Source organism: Pteropus alecto, unplaced genomic scaffold (genome assembly GCF_000325575.1).
Source record: "Pteropus alecto unplaced genomic scaffold, ASM32557v1 scaffold7, whole genome shotgun sequence".
In the NCBI taxonomy this organism is placed as follows: Eukaryota; Metazoa; Chordata; class Mammalia; order Chiroptera; family Pteropodidae; genus Pteropus; species Pteropus alecto.
Genome location: NW_006494614.1, coordinates 38,306,589 through 38,325,193, shown reverse-complemented (window position 1 = coordinate 38,325,193; position 18,605 = coordinate 38,306,589). Strand labels below are relative to the sequence as shown.

Here is an 18,605-nt window from a genome sequence, read left to right as displayed (position 1 = left end):
ATGGATGAGGAAAAGCTCAGGAAACATTTAGAAAACTACAGGATCCAGACTGACCATAGGAGAGAGGTAGGATGAGGACGTATTTTCATGTACCATTCAGAGACATAAAATCTGCTTCTCGCTGACTGGTAAAAGCCAGGGGGAAGGAATGTTGTTGAAGTAGCAGCGTGCTACTGTCAGAAATTCATTCTAACAAAATTCCCAAGCAGCTAAGATATGACTGAGAGTGTTATATGCCTGGAACATCACCTAACAGCTATCAATAGGGTTCTGCAAGAAGTGCTATAAATTAAACGCATCCCCCCAAATTCACATGTTGGAGCCCTAGGCTCCATTTTGACTATATTTGGAGATGGGGCCAGTAGAAGGTTATTAAGGTTAAATGAGGTCATAGGGTGGGACCCTGATTCAATAGGATTATTGGCCTTATGAGATGCAGAAGAGAGCTCTCTCTTCATTCATGCACAAAGAAGAGGTCATGTGAGGACACAGAAGGCAGCTGTCTGCAAACCAAGAATAGAGCCCTTACCTTGATCTTAGACTTCTCAGCCTCCAGAACAATGAGAAATTTAAGCCACTCAGACTATGGTATTTTGTAGGGCAGCCCAAGAAGACAAACACAAATTTTGGTATCGAGAAGTGAGGTGCTGCTTGTAACAAATCCCTAAAAATATGAAAGTGGCTTTCAAACTGGGTAATGAGGTAGAGGCTGGAAGAGTTTTGAGGTGCACACTAGAAAAAGCAGAGCTTGCCATGAAGGGACTATCGGTAGAAATGTGGATGTTAAAGGCGATTCCAGTGAAAGCTCAGAAACAAAAGAGGAGCTAGGAAGAAAGCTTCCACGTTCTTAGAGAATATATATCTATGATCATAATGAAAATAAACATGCTTTATCCTTCAAAAAAGGGAAGAATGACCATGAGGCGACTCAGAAATCATCTGCCACCCCCAATACTGGCCCAAGGGCAAAGCTGATTCCTCCTAGGTTTCAGAGGACCGGGCACAGAGCCACATTGTGGAAGCCCTCCCAGAATGTTGAGGTGGTGGTACCCTATGGAGACGAAGGGACAGGGCCACCCCACAGAGCCATGAGGGTGACATAACCACCTCAGTGGGCCTAAATGACAGATCGTCAGATCAAATAGGATTATTCTTGAGCTTGTAAGATTTCATGGAGTTTGCCTTGTTAAGTTTTGTACTTGCTCAGTACTCATCAACGATTTCTTCCTTCTGGATTTTTCCTTTTTGGAATGAGAATGTTTATTCTACGCCTGTCCCATCGTTGTATTTTGAAAGCACATAACATGTCTGCTTTTACAGATTCAGAGCTGGAGAGGAGCTTTGCCTCAGGATTATTTGACCTTATGTATCACACATATCTGAGTTAGATGATACAAAGACTAGATTTTATAGCTGATGCTGAAATGAGTTAAGACTTTAGGGGCTATTGGGATGAAATGAGTATATTTTGCATGTGAGAAGGACATGAATTTTGGGGGCCCAAGTCAGAATGCTATAGATTGAGTTGTGTCTCCCCCTCTCTTCCTATATTGAAGCCCAACCTCCAATGTGGCTATATTTACAGATCAGTCCTTTAGGAGGAAATTAAAATTAAGTGAGGTCTTAAGGATGAGGTCCTAATCTGCCAGGATTTGTGACTTTATAAGAGGAAGATCTCCCTTTCTTCTTTTCTCTCTCTCTCTCTCTCTCTCTCTCTCTCTATCTCGCTGCCTCGCTGCCCCCCACCCCCACCATCCCCCACACCTTTGTTATGTCAGCCCAAGCCTACTGACTTATGAAAAGCAATGGTAGATTTGAAAAGCAAGAGGGAGTGGGGATGGATAAGGGGGGAAATCAGGCAAAAACCTACTCACAGAAGAAAAGGGAGGGGGTTTGGGGAAGGAAAGATGGTCAATGGCATCTGTGCTGTGTAAAAGTTGGAAAAACTGAAGACTAAGAAATTATTGTGGTTTCCAGATTAGGGGTTCCATGACCTTCAAAAGAATAGTTCTAAAAAGGAGGAGCAAAAGATAAACCGAACAGAATAAAGGGGCATGTACTTGGGAAAGAAATACAGGCAGCAAAAGATGTAGTATTTTCTTTCAAGAAGTGAAATGCCAAAGCCCCACCACAGCTTTAGGAGAAAGTCACAGTTTATCTTTCTCTAGGTGGACATGTCTTACTGTTTTAATACTCTTTTTTTTTTTTTGCAAAGTAGGGAGTTCTTGTAGGCACTGTTGGGATTTCTAAGGATTCGTTTTATTCAGATGTTTTGTGATATTATTCAATTCCCAACAAATGCTAGATTAAAATGACTTTCCTGTTTTTCTGCATAAGAATTTCGCAGAAGCTTTGGAAATGTTTCTCCTTCGTCCAGGGCAATATCTGAAAATCTTTTATTTTAAGCTGATGTTAAAGCCATTTTCAAAACATCCTCAGAAAGCCCTGGCAAGCATCTATGTCATTCGTAGTTGGGTAACTTCAAAACCTGCCTAAGAATACAGTACTAATCTTGACTTCAGAAATTTCCCTCTTTGTACCTGGCATCATTAACACTCAAGCATCTGTAAATATTTCTTTTACTTCTACTTCAGTCCATTTTCCAACAGGGAGAGGCCCCATTTGACCATAAAATGAACACAGTTTGGGCCCTAGCACCTAGCACATGTCCTAGAGGGAGGTCAATAACCACCTGTTAATACCTGGCTTCCCAGAAATCAGGTTGGGGTGAGGTCATCACACACATAACTGAGGACTCTTTCTCAGGACTCTATGACTATTAGTTAAAGAGGGGAGAAACCCTGTAACAGCTGCATGTTACCTTCCACCACTTCTATGGAAGTCAAGAGTAAGCGTGGATAGGATGTCATAGAAGCGTCTCTGTCATTTTCAAAAAATACTCATTCAAGCATGTTTCTGGTAGTTTAAAAGTCATGTTCTGCCCAGGGTGACAAATTTCTTGACAGTAAAGACTGGTGACTTATTTTTAACTTTAGGCAGGCAGTGAATTGTAAAATCCATTGGGTTTGGGTGGGAGGTGTTTTTTGTTCATTTGTTTGTTTTTTTAAAGGAGGTATGAGCAGGTCGCTGGCAGACTAGCTGCTCCACTCGTTAGAATTCTCTAGTGTCAATCCAGTTAAAGGATAATTTTTAAGTCTTCACTTCTTTTCAAACAGGCAGAAAAACTGTAATCCAGGCATTCTTCAGTTATTTCAATTTCAATTTTATTTTGCTATAATCACTTCTTTCCCTCCACTCCGATTGGTTTCTGTATTTACATAAAAACAGAGTAGTTGAAATGCTATACTCTCCAGCATCTGATGATAACTCTTGCTTCTGCTCTTGTGCAGAGCAGAATGGCTACTCGATTATATGAGCTAATACTGGAAGTCAGGAGTTATGTTTATTCATCCAGCAAACAAATACTGAGGGTCTACCATGTGCTTGATGCACAAAACAAAGCAAAATGAACCAAGATCTCTGCTACCACAGTTTTCAGAGTCAAAAGAGGGTGTCATAAATCACCAAAAAGGAACTTCTTTCTCTTTTATCTTTTCAGTGTTCATCTAACAGAAATTCTCATGAACTACTTTTTAAAATTTGAAGCTAAAGAGGAAGTATGAAGATGGCTGAAGTGACACCACTAAAGAATGGGGTATAGATAATGAAAAAGCACTGGTGGGTGTTACTAATAATAATGCCTTTCTTCTATTGTCACCAAACCTATTATGGTATCTGAACCTCCACACAACCTCATGAGATCATAGGGTAGTTATTGCAATTTCCATTTTACAGAGCAGAAAACTGAGGTTCAGAGAGGTTAAAGGTCTCATAGCTAGAATAGCAGAATCAAGACTAGAATGAAGATCCCTCGAATCTTGATTTTCCATTCTTTCCATTTCAACAGGCCAAAATAATGAGAAAAAAAAAATTTGTACACTGGCATGCATGAAGTAAAACAAATGATTCGTAAAGTTTGTGAAACATTATTTTGATGATTAGGTAGAAAATAACCCAGTGAATATTAGTAATAATTAGAATGCCATCAAGAGTCATCTAATCAATCCAAAAATTCCAGTAATACATCATGAGGGCTTCTTATGTGCAAGGTGCTCAGGCATGATGGACACACGATGAATCACAAAACATGGTACCAGTCCTCGTAGATGTAAGACTCCTGGAGGTGGCAGGATTTTTGTCTTGTGCTCCTTACCTTGCCCAGGTTATACATTCAATACTCTGTGTGTCGATTGAGTGATCATTGCAGGCCTTTGTGATAGGGAAGGCGTGAAAGTATTTACAGGGAAAGAAGGCAAAGTAGGCCTTAGCCACAGTAAGTGCTCAGTAATATCTCTACTTTTATGGAATCTTCTCCTTCACCTTCTCCAACTCTGGAACTTAATGATACAAGCACTGTATATGTTCGTATTAGCTTATTTACCAGACATAAAAAGTCAAAAATGGGAAGCAGGGGCAAAAAGTCTGAGCACCAGTTGATCCTTTTAAGGCTCAATTTATAAAAATGATAAAATTGAGTCTATAACATTTTCGTGTAATACATATAAAAGCTAGCATCAAATATGGTTAAAACCACAGATACTGTAGCACTATGATTGGCTTTGAATTCTAGCTGTGCCATTCATTAGCCATGTGACTTCGGGCAAGTTATTTAACCCTTTGTGCCTCAGTTTCTTTATCTGTCAAATGTAGATGAAAATATCGTGATAAGCAAATGTAATGTTATGGGCAAGTGTTTAACATCTTGTACATAACGAGGGTTAGGTAAGTGTTACCCATTAATACAAATATTTACTACTGAAAAGCAATTTGCCAGATAACACTCTCAGAACTATGATGAACTATAAAAGTAAGGTAAAGAATGATTCCTACAAAATCAGTGCTTTCCATTTCTCCCAATGGTCAGTTGAAGACCTGGCTGAGATTTAGGATCCATCCATTTTACCATCCTTAGGATGGAAGTATCCTTGCAGAAGTTAAAATAACCTTAGAGAAAGGAATGACCACAGTCCCTATATTAAAATGGCTAACTCTAAACAGACAGAAATGTTTGATGAGCTTTTGGCTCAAGCTATCCCTAATGATGTCCTGAAAAGCTCTATCATTAAATATGACGAAACAATTTCCATAGCCCCTTCCTATGAATGGTCCTGCATTAAAGATGAATCTTAAATAGTAATAATAATAATAATAATAACAACAACAATAACAACAAAAACCAGTGATTAGTCTCATTAATGAAACACAAGCTCTAAGGATGCTATAATGTTATGTTGCAAAGACTAGAATACACAAAGAATGAAAGAACTGGCAGGAATTTCGGTGATCATTTTGCCCAACCCCTTAATGATGTAAACTAGAAAACTGAGGCCAAAGTGGCTAAGGGAGGCACAATCTCTCATGAGGAAATCACTGCCAACCCGGAACGAAAGCCTAGCTCGTATGATTTCCCCACTTTGCACCCTGCAGTGTTCTCTTTGCACCATGAAGATCGTCAGGAAATAATAATCATGGTAGTGATAATAATAACAATAATCACTTATTGGGCACTTCGATGTGTTCAACACTTTCCCACAATTTATTAAACAGAGAAAATTTATTAAAATTTTAAATAAGAGAAGGAGGATGAATTGTACATAGAAAAAAAAATGCCCTCTTTTTTTAAAGGCTACCCAAGGCTACTCCAGGTTGGCACTGCTCTTATTCCAGCCAGCCTTTACTTCCAGGCTTCCTAGACCTTAAGTCCATAAGCTGTACTCCATGCTCACATGCTATAAAATTATTCTCTCCTCTCTTTGCATCAGAATTCACTGTCCTCTGTTCCAGTGCTCCAATTTCTTACTAGGAATTCATCAAAAGCAATATTAAAGAGCTAAGGATAAATACATCGTCATATATCACTCTCTCTCTGAGTGTCTGCATTTAACAGAATTTACCTTTTCTTTATCTAAAAGAGTAACTAATGCAGTCATTTTACACAAACTCAGAGATCTTTCAACCAGAAGCCTTTTAAGTCCCAATACATTGTCACTATCTTCTCTCCTTAGGTGAGGTTGGTACTACTTCCTAGCCCGCATTCACGATCTTTATGATAGTGAAGGGAAAATGATTATAAACCATGGGTAATGTGCATACACAACTGTCAACTTTCAGAATCAGGACAAAGAGTGACAAAGAATCCAAAGGTAACTTGATTGACATGGCCGGTCAGAGAAAAAACACAGCAATGGAGAGTTTCACCCAAGGTCATACCTTAACCTTTCTAGATACCATTTACAGGTTGAAAGGAAATGTCAAAGCCTTATCCTAAGAAAGATTTGGCAGGCCAGACCCCTGCTGCGTGCAGGAGAATTTTTTGAGAGGAAAGTTCTCATTATGTAATGCAGAGAAGTTCAGTTTGCTCAGATTTGAAAAATGTACAGACTATTTTTTTTAGGGAAAAAATTATACTGCTTCCCTCCCAATTTTGACTTAAATGTTTTTTTGACTGTAATTATACTTAAATATGTACAAATGTAAAACTAAGTTCTCGTTTCAACTCCTTTCTGAAACCATCAAACTCCAACTAAATTTCTAACTATACAAATGAAATTTAAAAACCAATCCAATTTAAACTAATAACATTGACTTAATATTCAGATGATGATGTTTTGTTAACAGTAACCCTCCATTCTCATGACTCTGACACTGAAAACTCCAACGCAGGTATTCTGTTCAGAATGGTTCTGCCACCTAACTGGTAGTAGGACCCGCCTCTCATATTTCTTCATTGACAGCAAAATTAAGCATTACTGGACCAATGCTCCACACTATCACATAGCCTTCACTTAAGGCAAATTACATGGTAAGGCCACACAAGTTCATTCCCATAAATTCACAATTAACGTAGTATAGTACCAACTTGATTGTAAATTAAAACAACACAAATTCACTCACCAAAATCACGTGGCAGTATTATTCATTATAGGGATCATATAGATGATCCAGAACATGTTAATATTATTTTAGATTATTACTGAAATAAAAAATAAAAAAGAAACATTACCACATAGAAATCCTATGCCCTTCCCCCATGAATACCTCTACAAATCCCACCTGGACAAGGAGTGGTAGGCTGCGGGAGCAGAGAGACCACTAGTGAGTTCTAGCTCCACCACTGATTACCTGTAAGAACTTAAGGCCGTTTACTCAATTTCCCTGAGCCTCAGTTTCCTCATCTAAATAAAACAGGGATAAAAACAGAACCTACCTCACTGGGTTATTGAGAGGACTAAGTGTGATAACATGTGGAAAGTGCTTAGCCCAATACCTGGTATTTAATCAGTGCTCAATAAATTGCCACAATATTTCCTTATCAGTTGCTTTACATCCAAGCTCCACACAAAGGGGAAAGTTGAGCTTTCTTAACAAAACTGAAGCATTTCAAAATAATTCGAGTTTGAGACAGAAGCCTTTAATATGTCTGCCTGAGGGAAGTTCAGACACTGCTACCAATCATATTTGTGCTTTGGTATATAATAGAGATGTGGCACTAGATCATATTCTGAGAAGAGGCCTTTTAACACACAAGTGAAACTAGATAAATTTATCTTGTGGAGTTACTGTTATAGTTAGCAATTGTGTAAGAGAATGAAGGCTTCGAAGACATTTGAAGGTATTGAAATATTTAATACCATGCTTCTGAACTTTTTAGAATAGATATAATAATAAATTCATTTTATGAATTTATTATTCAAATAATTCATTTGCCAACCAAGTGCCCACCAAATACAAGCCACTGTAGTATGTAGCAGGGGTCACAAGGATGAATGGAGACACATGGTCTTCATTTTCAGAACATTTACCATCCAGAGCCGTTGTAGGTAAACAAGTAAGAAGCTTAAAGTCTACTGCACTCTAATTTCACTAAACACAGGGACTATGTTCTTCTTTTTTTCATACCCCAGTGGCTAGCACAACACCTGGTGCATGAATGAATGAATGAATGAATGAACATATAAATTAATGAGATATAAAGATTAGACTATGTATGTGTCATAAATACAAATTCGAAAAAAAAAAAGAGTGATAGCTCTTTTGAGGGCTCAGGGAATGAGGAAATCTTGAAAAGATGAAACTTGAAGACTAGAATTTCAAAAAGCTGAGATAGGAGAGTATCCAATTATAATTTCATACAATTTCAATGTGCTTTAAAATAGTTCTCATTAATAAAACAGTTCTCATTCTGATTATTATGTCAAGCATTTTTATGATGTTCTATATTCAGAACATTAATTGTATGCAACTATAAATTGTATGCAACTGCTTCTTAGCTTGTTATTTATTATAAGGGCTTTTGATTTATTTATAAACAACTTGGTGGTTAATTATTTATTAGAATAGGAAGCTGAAGAAATAATATCTGGTCTCTAGCAGCCATGTCTCATTTATTGCTATTGGTCTCCTGTGATTCCCTAATAAGTAGCCATAACAAAGTCAATTTGCAGCTAGGAAAAGAAAGGTGTATATTTGGCAGCATTTACATTGATATGATTGACAATAGACATGACTGACAGAAACTCTGCAGTGTACGAAGAATAACCTCATCATGATATTAGCATATCATCTTAAAAATAAGCCATAACCAATCCTAGGATGAGAAAAGCAGTACAAGAATGTTTTTAAAGCAATGATTAGGATACTATAAATGCTACATACAAATATCTCAATAGTCGAAACTCAAAAGCGAAGAGACATAATTTTACTGATACTTTTGAAAAATCACTAAAAAGATTTGTCTGATCAAAAAAAGAATAATTAAAACAATAAAAAGAAAACCATTATTTCAGCAATGATCTTGTACCAAATTAGATAATGAACCTTTTCTACTATGTGTTCTTAAATCTAGATGAACTTAAATGACTACTAGTCATTTTTAAAATTATTTTTAATAACGATAATTTTTTAATATTAAAAAGTTATTCTTTAGGTCAGTGTTTATAGTCTACCATCTGAATATCACTCTTTTTTTTGCATGAGGAAAAATATCTATATCTTTATCTATTTGTTTTTCCATTTTTTAGAAGGAAGAAGTATTATTTTTTCAAAGCTTATGATCACTGAGATGAGGGTGTCTGAGAAGATAAATGAAGATAGATTCTAAAGGGAAACTGCCTTAACAGAATCAGAGGGAGGATTTCGCCATAACTTGGAATCACTCCTCTGGAAATGGAATAATTCAGAGAGCTCATGGTTGGGGCTGGGAGTGGAGCAGAAACGGTGCCATCTTGATCATCTGGAAATTAATCCATCATGTCAGACTCCCAGGCATACTGGAAACAGCCCCCAAACAACCGTTAGGTAAAGGCCTTTGATCTTTATTACTCTTCGAATTTTCTTTCCCATAAGATATGCCCTTGAACTTTATACTGTCATAAAAATACCTAGGTTTGGTTTTCACATATATGCATATATTAAGGTACTTCTAATTTGTTCAGATAAAATAACCTTCTCATAGTATCACACTTTGGCTTGAATTGTAAGATAAAAGCTAGATACGGTTGTGAGGACATCTTAATGGTTGAGCTAAGAGGAAGAGGTTGAATTAAAGGTGAGAAGAAACACTGAAAACATGGTATTATGTCTGAGCCTTCTCATCCAAGACAAAAGCCTTTGTGATAACTATAGTTATACTTGAATGTGACATTTAAAAGCAATTTTAAAGAATAAAACTAGAAGCCTCATGAGGAGCTACTGCATTTGGAGATTTCCAGGTTTGAAGACCCTTGAAGACCGTATCATGAATAATACAGGCTCATTCGCTATAAGCACTTGTTCTTGTGGCCTCCAGGGAACTGTCCAGGTTAATTTTGTTTTTTTAAAGTATGAAAGAGCAGAGCACCACATGTTCACTTGGGTTTTGTCCCACATCCCATTAACGATTTCACTAGCACATAACTGAGTCAATCCAGAGCCATCCGAAATTGCTTAATGTCCTGTTTCCAGTTAATGGTTTGAGTAGTTTTTCGCACAGCCTGAAGGAAGTGATTATGTGCTTGAATCCAAAGTAATGTGGATTTTGGGGAGTCGAGGGGAGAGTTCAAGTTTATTATTGATCTCACTTCCACCTGGAGACAACCTTTCCAAATTGGTCTGCACACATCACATGTAGGGGCTGTGAAAACCTTCCTGACCTTCAGGAATGACACCAGACCTCCCAGTGTGGTTGCAAACCAGAAGGAGAAGGAGATCCCCTCTCCCCATCCATGATATCTAAGGAGGCCGAAACCAAACCACAGTCCTGGTTGTGAGCCAAGAACCCCCATGGAGTTGCCGTGAGCTGTGGCACTTAGACACAAGGTCAGAAGGTACGTCTCGGAAATCTGACCAAGCAAATATTTTAATTCAGAGCTTCACCTAAATGTCGCCCTGTCAAATTTTGAAGTTTAATGCAAACAACAGCTGTGTGTGGAACAGAAACTACCAAGAGACAGAAAAATAAGAAAATAAAGGACACCAAATAAACACATTTATGATGTGTCAGTTGCAGAATGTCTTCCCTGACCAAAATTTAACCTTTTTATAAGAGGTTGTTTGTACATCATAAAAGATCAAATGACTATTATTAATGCCCACAGCAGGAAAAAAATTAACATATTCATGAATTAGTACTTTGCTTTCACTTGTCAAAGCTGAGACTTTGCTCTTGAGCAAATACAATTTTGTTTGAACTACCATTAATTGATTTAAATTTACCATCCTCTATACCAAAATTTATGATACCTGTAATCAAACAAATAATTCCTTTATGGACTGATTATTAAATCTCAAAAGAGAAGTATAAATTGGACTTTGATTTGTTCTGTCTGACTCCATTACTGGGCTTTTATCTTTAACAGCTACACAGTCAAATTAAATATTAATTAATTAATTTACCCTGTCTTTCAGATAATTTTACGGAGGGAAATAACTCAGATTGGCTGTTTACCTCAATAAATTGGTCAATATAATCAACTTAGTTGATGATAACCTAATAGTAAAAGCAGAGATATTTTTTGAAAGACTAATTTGATTAGTCATCAAATTAAAATTCCAGAATAATGAACATTTAAGTGATTTTTAAGGAGATTCCAATTGATTATCCTAGTTATTTATTCAAAATGGTTTATTCTGCATTGTGTCTCATTTTATGGAAGGTGAAAAAAGACATATCTGTTTGGAGCGTGCTTGAGAAGGCTGCCAAGAGTGAAAGGGGAACCAGTCAGAACCAACTAAAACTACAGTAGAACTAATGTAAATAAGCACTTTTACTTGCTGTTAATATTTTTCAAGATTTAAAAGGCAAACTGAACCAGTTCTTACTTGGCAGAGGTTGCTTCGTTTTACTTACTTTAAGTCAGCTTCAGTAGCTCAACAGGCTGCAATGACGGCTGTCACCCACACAGCCCATGGTATCCATATGCCAGGCTTCTGACAACAGCTGCCAGAAGAAAAGCTAATCTACTGAAGTCAACTCTCCTACAAACACTCATTTACACATGTTAAATCTACCTGATCCCCATCCACCCATCCTCAACTCCCACAAAGAAAGCTCAACATCCTTGCTCCTTGAAGCAATTTTTAATTAGGAACATCTCCAGGGTGGGGTTATCTCTGAAAATCACTAATACCAGCCACCCCTTATCTTTACCAAAAAAAGTACTTACAAGCAGAGTGGAGGCGACACCTGAATTGCTTGTGGGAATGTTAATTCCCACAATCTTCTGGAAAAACAACTAAAGAAATCAAAATATAGAGAAAACCTTAACAAGGTCCATCTATTTGAGCCAATAATTCCACTTTTAACAATTTAGCCTAATAAAATGACCTAAAATATAGAAAAAAATTATGATCAAAGATGTCCATCAAAGCATTATTTTTGAAAAATGAAATCCTACCATTTTCAATGATGTGGCTGGACCTAGAAGTTATTATGCTGAGTGAAATAAGTCAGAGAAAGATAAATACCATGTGATTTCACTTGTACGCAGAATCTAAGGAAGAAAAGAACAAACTAATCAAAAACAGACTCACAAATATAGAGGACAATCTGGTAATGGACAGAGGGAAGGGGGTTGGGAGTCTGGGAGAATGGAGTAAAGGGTTAAAGAAGTACAAATTACAAATTACTTGGTCATGGGGATGGGAAGCACGGCATAGGGAATGCAGTTAGCATGAAATTGGCTAGGTAGAAAACCAGAGGAGAGAAGGAGCAATTAGGGGGATAGTTTTATAAACTATATAAATATTTAACCAACATACCATATACTTGAAACTAATAAAATAATAATAATAGTAAGAAGAAGAAGCATTATTTTTGATATTTTGGACAATTGGGAACCTTCTAAATGTCCAACAACAGGAGATAAGGTAAATGATTAAAATTATGATGTGTCAGTTGCTGAATGTCTTCCCTGAGCAAAATTTAACCTTTAATATAACATGGGAATGTTATATGGCTACTGAAAACTATGTTCATAAAGATTATTAACTTTACAAGAAAAGTTATTTAAAATGGTGAAATACACAGGATACAAAACTCTATATACAGTATGATCCCAATTCTGCAAAAATATGTGTATAAAAAAAAGACTGAAAGGAAATATACCAAAATGTTAATAGTAATTATCATTTGCTCATGGTAAAATGTAATTTTAATTTTCTCTTATTATATTTACATTATTTATAATAATATTTATATTATTCTGTCTTTTCCGAAGATTTTATAGAAAGCACATACATCCAAGTAACAGAAGTGATTCAAAAAATCAGGGCAGAGGGTCCCTAGTTTTTCTGCTGAGTGGATGGACCTCAGCAGACACTGGGAAATATGATGAGCCTCTTGAACAGATTCCACATCCTACCTGTCACTCACACTGGACATAAACCCTGGGGATAACTTCTTACATTCCCCCTCATGCCTATGCCTTCCTCGACTTTGACTTTGACTTTCAGCCTTCTCTGTTTATACTGAAACATCCCTCTGGCAGTTACCTCCTCTATGTAAACTGTGCTCTCCTCTCCCCTTCATCAGCAGGACCCAGTGCCACAGCCTCCTCCTGGCCTGGCCTAGTGGAGTCTTGGTACTGACATCAAGTAAGTTACCCTTGAAAGAAACAGGTGTCATAAATGACCAAAGAACAAGGCAAGGAAATACTGTTTTCTTAATGCATTCTGTAAAAGCCTTTTTTATATAGTGGACCTCTCTCCCCTCCTAGACCTGGTGCTATACCAGGCCCAACTATAACTGATCTCTTGGGAGGTCCCTACTGTAACAATCATTCTTCACATCTGTGCAGAGCATAGCATGAGTGCAAATTCACAAACTCATAGCATTTCAGCCTCACAACTCTGTAAGATGGGGAGATCAGGTATTATTTTCCTAATTGTACATATAAGAAAATTGCAACTTAGAGACCCAACCCTGAGTGGCTTACTCTGCCTGATCCTCAAGGCGTGCTTATCTGTAAATAGTGATAATACCCACATGGTAGAGTTGTTGTAAGGATTAAATGAGATGACACATGCATATGCTGAGCACAATGTCTTGAATAGGGGCAGCATTCAACAAATGCCAGCTCCTGTGACTGCTAGGTCAACGGGAAGCTCAAGGTTACATAGCTGGGATTTGACAGTGCCAGGATGGGAAGCCAGGCCTTTTAATGCCAAGTCCATGCTTTTTATACTTTATTCCCAAGACTGTAAGAGGAGTATTAAAGCATGGCCCAGGCCCTCAAAGAATTCATAATATTTTCTAATAGGCGTATCTCAATCACATGAAATAATAAAGTAGTTATTCCCACAAAGAACTAAGGCAACAGTAAAAAAAACTAGAATATAGCTACCATTACAATATCTTATGCATACATTCCAAAGCTTAGGAACTCACGTTTCATTCCTGTTTCAAAGTCAGTTGTTTATAGGGAAATCAGATAAGAAAATAAGTCCCTTTCCATCCTTACCATAGAAACTTATTTCTATGGGCATTCTGAAATGCAGGAAGTTTGAGCTATTTTGGAAACTTTTCTTTAACTTCCAGAAAGTATCATTCTCAATTACACACTTTTTTTTTTTTTTTTTTTTAAGGAACTTAAAAAAAGCTTCAGTTGAGTTTAAGGCTGCTTCCATCTTTTAAAAAAATCTTGAACTCGTTTAATTAAACCTACAACATATGACACCTGGCAGTTGGTGGCACAAGAAAAAAGACACAAGGGCAGTGAAGATTTATAGGCAAAGTAAGAAAGTTCATGAAGATAAAAGCACAGTCCACACAGAGACGCATAAAAGTTGGAAGTTATTCCACCTCCTGTATAGTCGATGCCATCATAATGGAATACAGGATCGCCAACCCTGGGCAATACTATTTCTGTATAGCAATCTTAGCCTATTTAAAAGCTGACAAAGAAAGAGTTTAAAACATTGTGTTGAAACTTCTTTATATCTAAGAGGGTAATTTATTAATAATAAATTGAGATTCACATTTTAAATGATATTTAATGTGTTGTATGTTTTTATATTTGCAATATATATACTACTTTCTAAGATAGACAGATGCTCATTAATGGGTGACCCTTAGCAAAACTATGAGTAGGGAGAAGTTTTTATTCAGAAACACTCTACCTCCCTTCTGTGCAAATCTGTTACCCTGGAGGCAAGGGGTGAGACTCCCATTTACTGAGCATCTTCAATGAGGCAGACTTGTGTGTTGTGCCTGCTTTACATTATCTGTTTTACTCCCTACAACAGCCTTTCAACATGTGTATCAATCACCCCAATTATTCAGAAATAAAGAAACTAAGTCTCAGAATTTGTGACAGGTCTAAAACAAAGAAATTGGTCAGTGACTATGGAGATTCCTCTACTTTAGTGTTCATCTGGTTTCTACTCTCCGAATGGGGATCCTCCCAATATCAGGCACCCTGAGCAGCACCTGCTCTATGAACTAGTTCACATCAAGCTGTTAAGGACAGGCTACCATTAGAGTTAATCCCCTTGGAGATATTCCTATTCTAAAAGTGACCAATAAGTATGATTTTAACCCAAATCGATGCTAAAATTTGAGACAAGATGGGATAACTTGTCTCTAGAGATAATCTCATCTACCTCTTCTCTGATTAACATGCAGATTTAAAATAATGAAAGTCTGAAAGGGGATGTGACTTTACAGAGGTCACATAACAAGTCAGGTGCGTTCCCAGATGAGAGTCAGGGCTCCTGGCTCAGTCTTATTCTCCTCTACAGCATCAGCCATAATATTCAAACACAGGGTCCAAAACACATTCTAGGCTAAACAGAAATTATTTCAATGTTATTAATTCATGCTGGCAATTCAGAGTGTTGGTCAGACTGCTTGAGCCTGAACCCCAGGTGCACCTCTTACTAGTTGTGTGGCCTAGATAAGGTACCCTCTCTTTGCCTTGGGTTTCCTATTAATTATATGAGAATAACAATAGTGTCTGCCTCATAAAGTTATCGTGAGGATCAAATGTGATTATGTAGAACTCTAACTTCTTTGTGCTCAACATATAATAAGCAGTGAATAAATATTATTATTATTAATACTATTATTAATACTATTATCAGTACTATTAGTTCAGATAATTGGCATTTAATATTTTCACTTTGGAGAAAGAAGGTAGAAAAAACTTCCTGCTATCAAATTCTCTCCCTGTTCTCTAAAGGTAGTCCTAGACAGTGTCAGGAACAAAGGTGAATGAGATGAGTAAAAGGTTAGCACCAGGAATAAAGAAATTATCTTTAAAAGCTAAAAGTGCCTACTGAGCATTTTCATTTGATGTTCAAAGTCAAAATTCCCTATCGATCTCAAACTATTCTTTCTTATTTACTTCCTTCCCCTTCCCCAGTTTTATAGACATATGATTAATATATAACATTGTATTAGATGTAGGTGTACAACACAAGGATTTGGTATACATATATATTGCAAAATGACATTTTGCAATAGTTGGCATTCATCATCTTACATAGTTACATTTTTTTTATCCTGATGAGAACTTTTTGATCTACTCTCTTAGCAACTTTCAGTTATACAATACAGTATAATTAACTACAATCACCATGCTGTATTTCACAACCCCAGAACTTATAATTTAAAGTTTGTGCCTTTTGACCACCTTCACTCATTTCCACCCCTAACCCCCCACCCCCACCCCATCACTACTGGCAACCACAATCTGTTCTCCATATCTATGGGGTTTTTTTTAGATTCCACATATAAGTAAGATTATGAAGTATTTGTCTTCTCTGACCTATTTCACTTAGCATAATGCTCTCAAGGTCCATCTACGTTGTTGCAAATGGCAGGATTTCCTTCTTTTTATGGCTGAATAATATTCCATTGTGTGTGTATGTGTGTATGTGTATGTGTATACATACACACATACCACATTTTATCCATTTGTCCACTGATGAACACTTAGATTGTTTCCATATCTTGGCTATTGTAACTAATGCTGCAATGAACATGAAGGTACAGATGTCTTTTTGAGACAGTGATTTTGGTTTCTTCAGATCAATACCCAGAAGTGGGATTGCTGGATCATATGGTAGTTCCACATTTTAAATTGTTGAGAAATCTCCATACATAATGCCTACATTTTCACCAGCAGTGCACAAGGATTTTCTTTTCTCCACATCCCCACCAACACTTCTTATCTCTTGTTTTTTGTTTTGTTTTGTTTTGTTTTGATTCTAGCCATTCTAATAGATGTGAAGTGATATATTTTATTGTGGGTTTGATTTGCATTTCACTGATGATTAATGATGTTAAGTACCTTTGCATGTACCTGCTGGCCATTTGTATGTCTTCTTGGGAAAAAATATCTATTCAGTTCCTCTATCCCTTTTTAAAAGCAGATTGTTTTCTTTTGCTGTGGAGCTGTATGAGTTCTTTACGTATTTTGGATATTAACCTCTTATCAGACACATGATCTGCACCTATTTTCTCCCACTCCATGGGTTGCCTTTTCGTTTTGTTAATGGTTTTCTTTGCTGTGCAGATTTTTATTTGATGTGTGGTCCCATTTGTTTACTGTGCTTTTGTTGCCTTTGCTTTGCTAATGAATCAAAATATCATTGCCAAAACCAATGGCAAAGAGCTTATCCCTATATTTTCTTCTAGAAGTTTTATGCTTTCAGGTCTCACGTTTAAGTCTTTAATCCACTTTGAGTTGATTTTTGTGTATGGTGTAAGATAGTAGCCCAGCTTCATTTATTTTTTTTTGCGTATGGTTGTCCAGTTTTCCCAGCATCATTTATTGAAGAGACCAGCCTTTTCCCATTGTATATTCTTGGTTCCTGTTTCATAAATTAATTGACCATAGAGGCATGGGTTTATTTATGGGCTCTCTCTTGTCCCATTGATCTATGTGTCCATTTTTAATGCCAATACTATTGATTACTATAGCTTTTTAATGCCAATACTATTGATTACTATAGCTTCATAATATAGTTTGAAATCAGGAAGTGTGATGCTTCTGGCTTTGTTGTTTTTTCTTGCTTTTTCTCAAATTTGCTTTGGCTATTCAGGGGCTTTTGAGATTCCATACAAACTTCAGGATTGTTTGTTCTATTCTTGTGAAAAAGGCTATTGGACTTTTGATAGGGATTGCATTGAATCTGCAGATAGCTTTGGGTAGTATGAACATTTTTAACAATATTAATTCTTCCAATCCATGAGTGTGTAATACCTTTTCATTTATTTGTATATTCTTTAATTCCTTCATCAATGTAATGATTTATAGTGTCTTTAACTTCTTGGTTAAATTTATTCCTACATATTTTATTATTTTTGATGCAATTGTGAATGAGATTGTTTTCTTAATTCTTCTTTCTGATAGTTCATTATTAGTGTATAGAAATGTAACTGATTTTTGTATATTGATTTGAATTCTGCAATTTCACTGAATTCATGTATTAGTTCTAACACTTTTGTGTGTATGTAATCTTCAGGGTTTTCTATATATAATATCATGTCATCTGCCAATAAAGACAGTTTTATTTCTTCCTTTCTAATTCATTTATTTATTTTGTTATTTATTATTATTATTTATGCTTACAGCACCTGGTCTTCCTAGGTGATCTCCCATCCAAGTACTAACCAGGCCCGACCCTGCTTAGCTTCCGAGATCAGACATCGGGCTTGTTCAAGGTGGCATGGCCACAGACCATGGACCGTGACTCCACTGGGGCGTGAACCTAGGACCTTCTGCGTGAAGAGCTGACATGCTAACCGCTACACTATGGAACGACGTCCAAACTTCTTCCTTTCTAATTTAAGTGTCTCATTTTTTTTTCTTGCCTAAATATTCAAGTTAGAATTTTCAGTACTATGCTGCATAAAAGTGGCAAGAGTGGACATCCTTGTCTTATTCCTGATCATAGAGGAAAAGCTTTCAGTTGAAATTTCTCATCTTTCTAAAACCTACTTGTTCTCATTTACTTCCTAACTCAGTTAAAAGCCCAACCATATCTAGACACCTATTCTTATCCTTACACACCACCCCACACTTGATGACCTAGTGCCACTGATCCTCCCTCTTCAAAGGCTC

The 18,605-nt window shown here is 36.8% G+C and overlaps 1 protein-coding gene and 1 pseudogene across 1 annotated transcript in view; both read right to left on the bottom strand.

Annotated features, from left to right (window-relative positions):
• RCAN2 (regulator of calcineurin 2) overlaps positions 1 to 18,605 on the bottom strand; it is a 238,032-nt gene that overhangs the window by 216,363 nt on the left and 3,064 nt on the right. The window lies entirely within an intron of this gene.
• Positions 18,107 to 18,222, bottom strand: LOC112474948 (annotated as a pseudogene).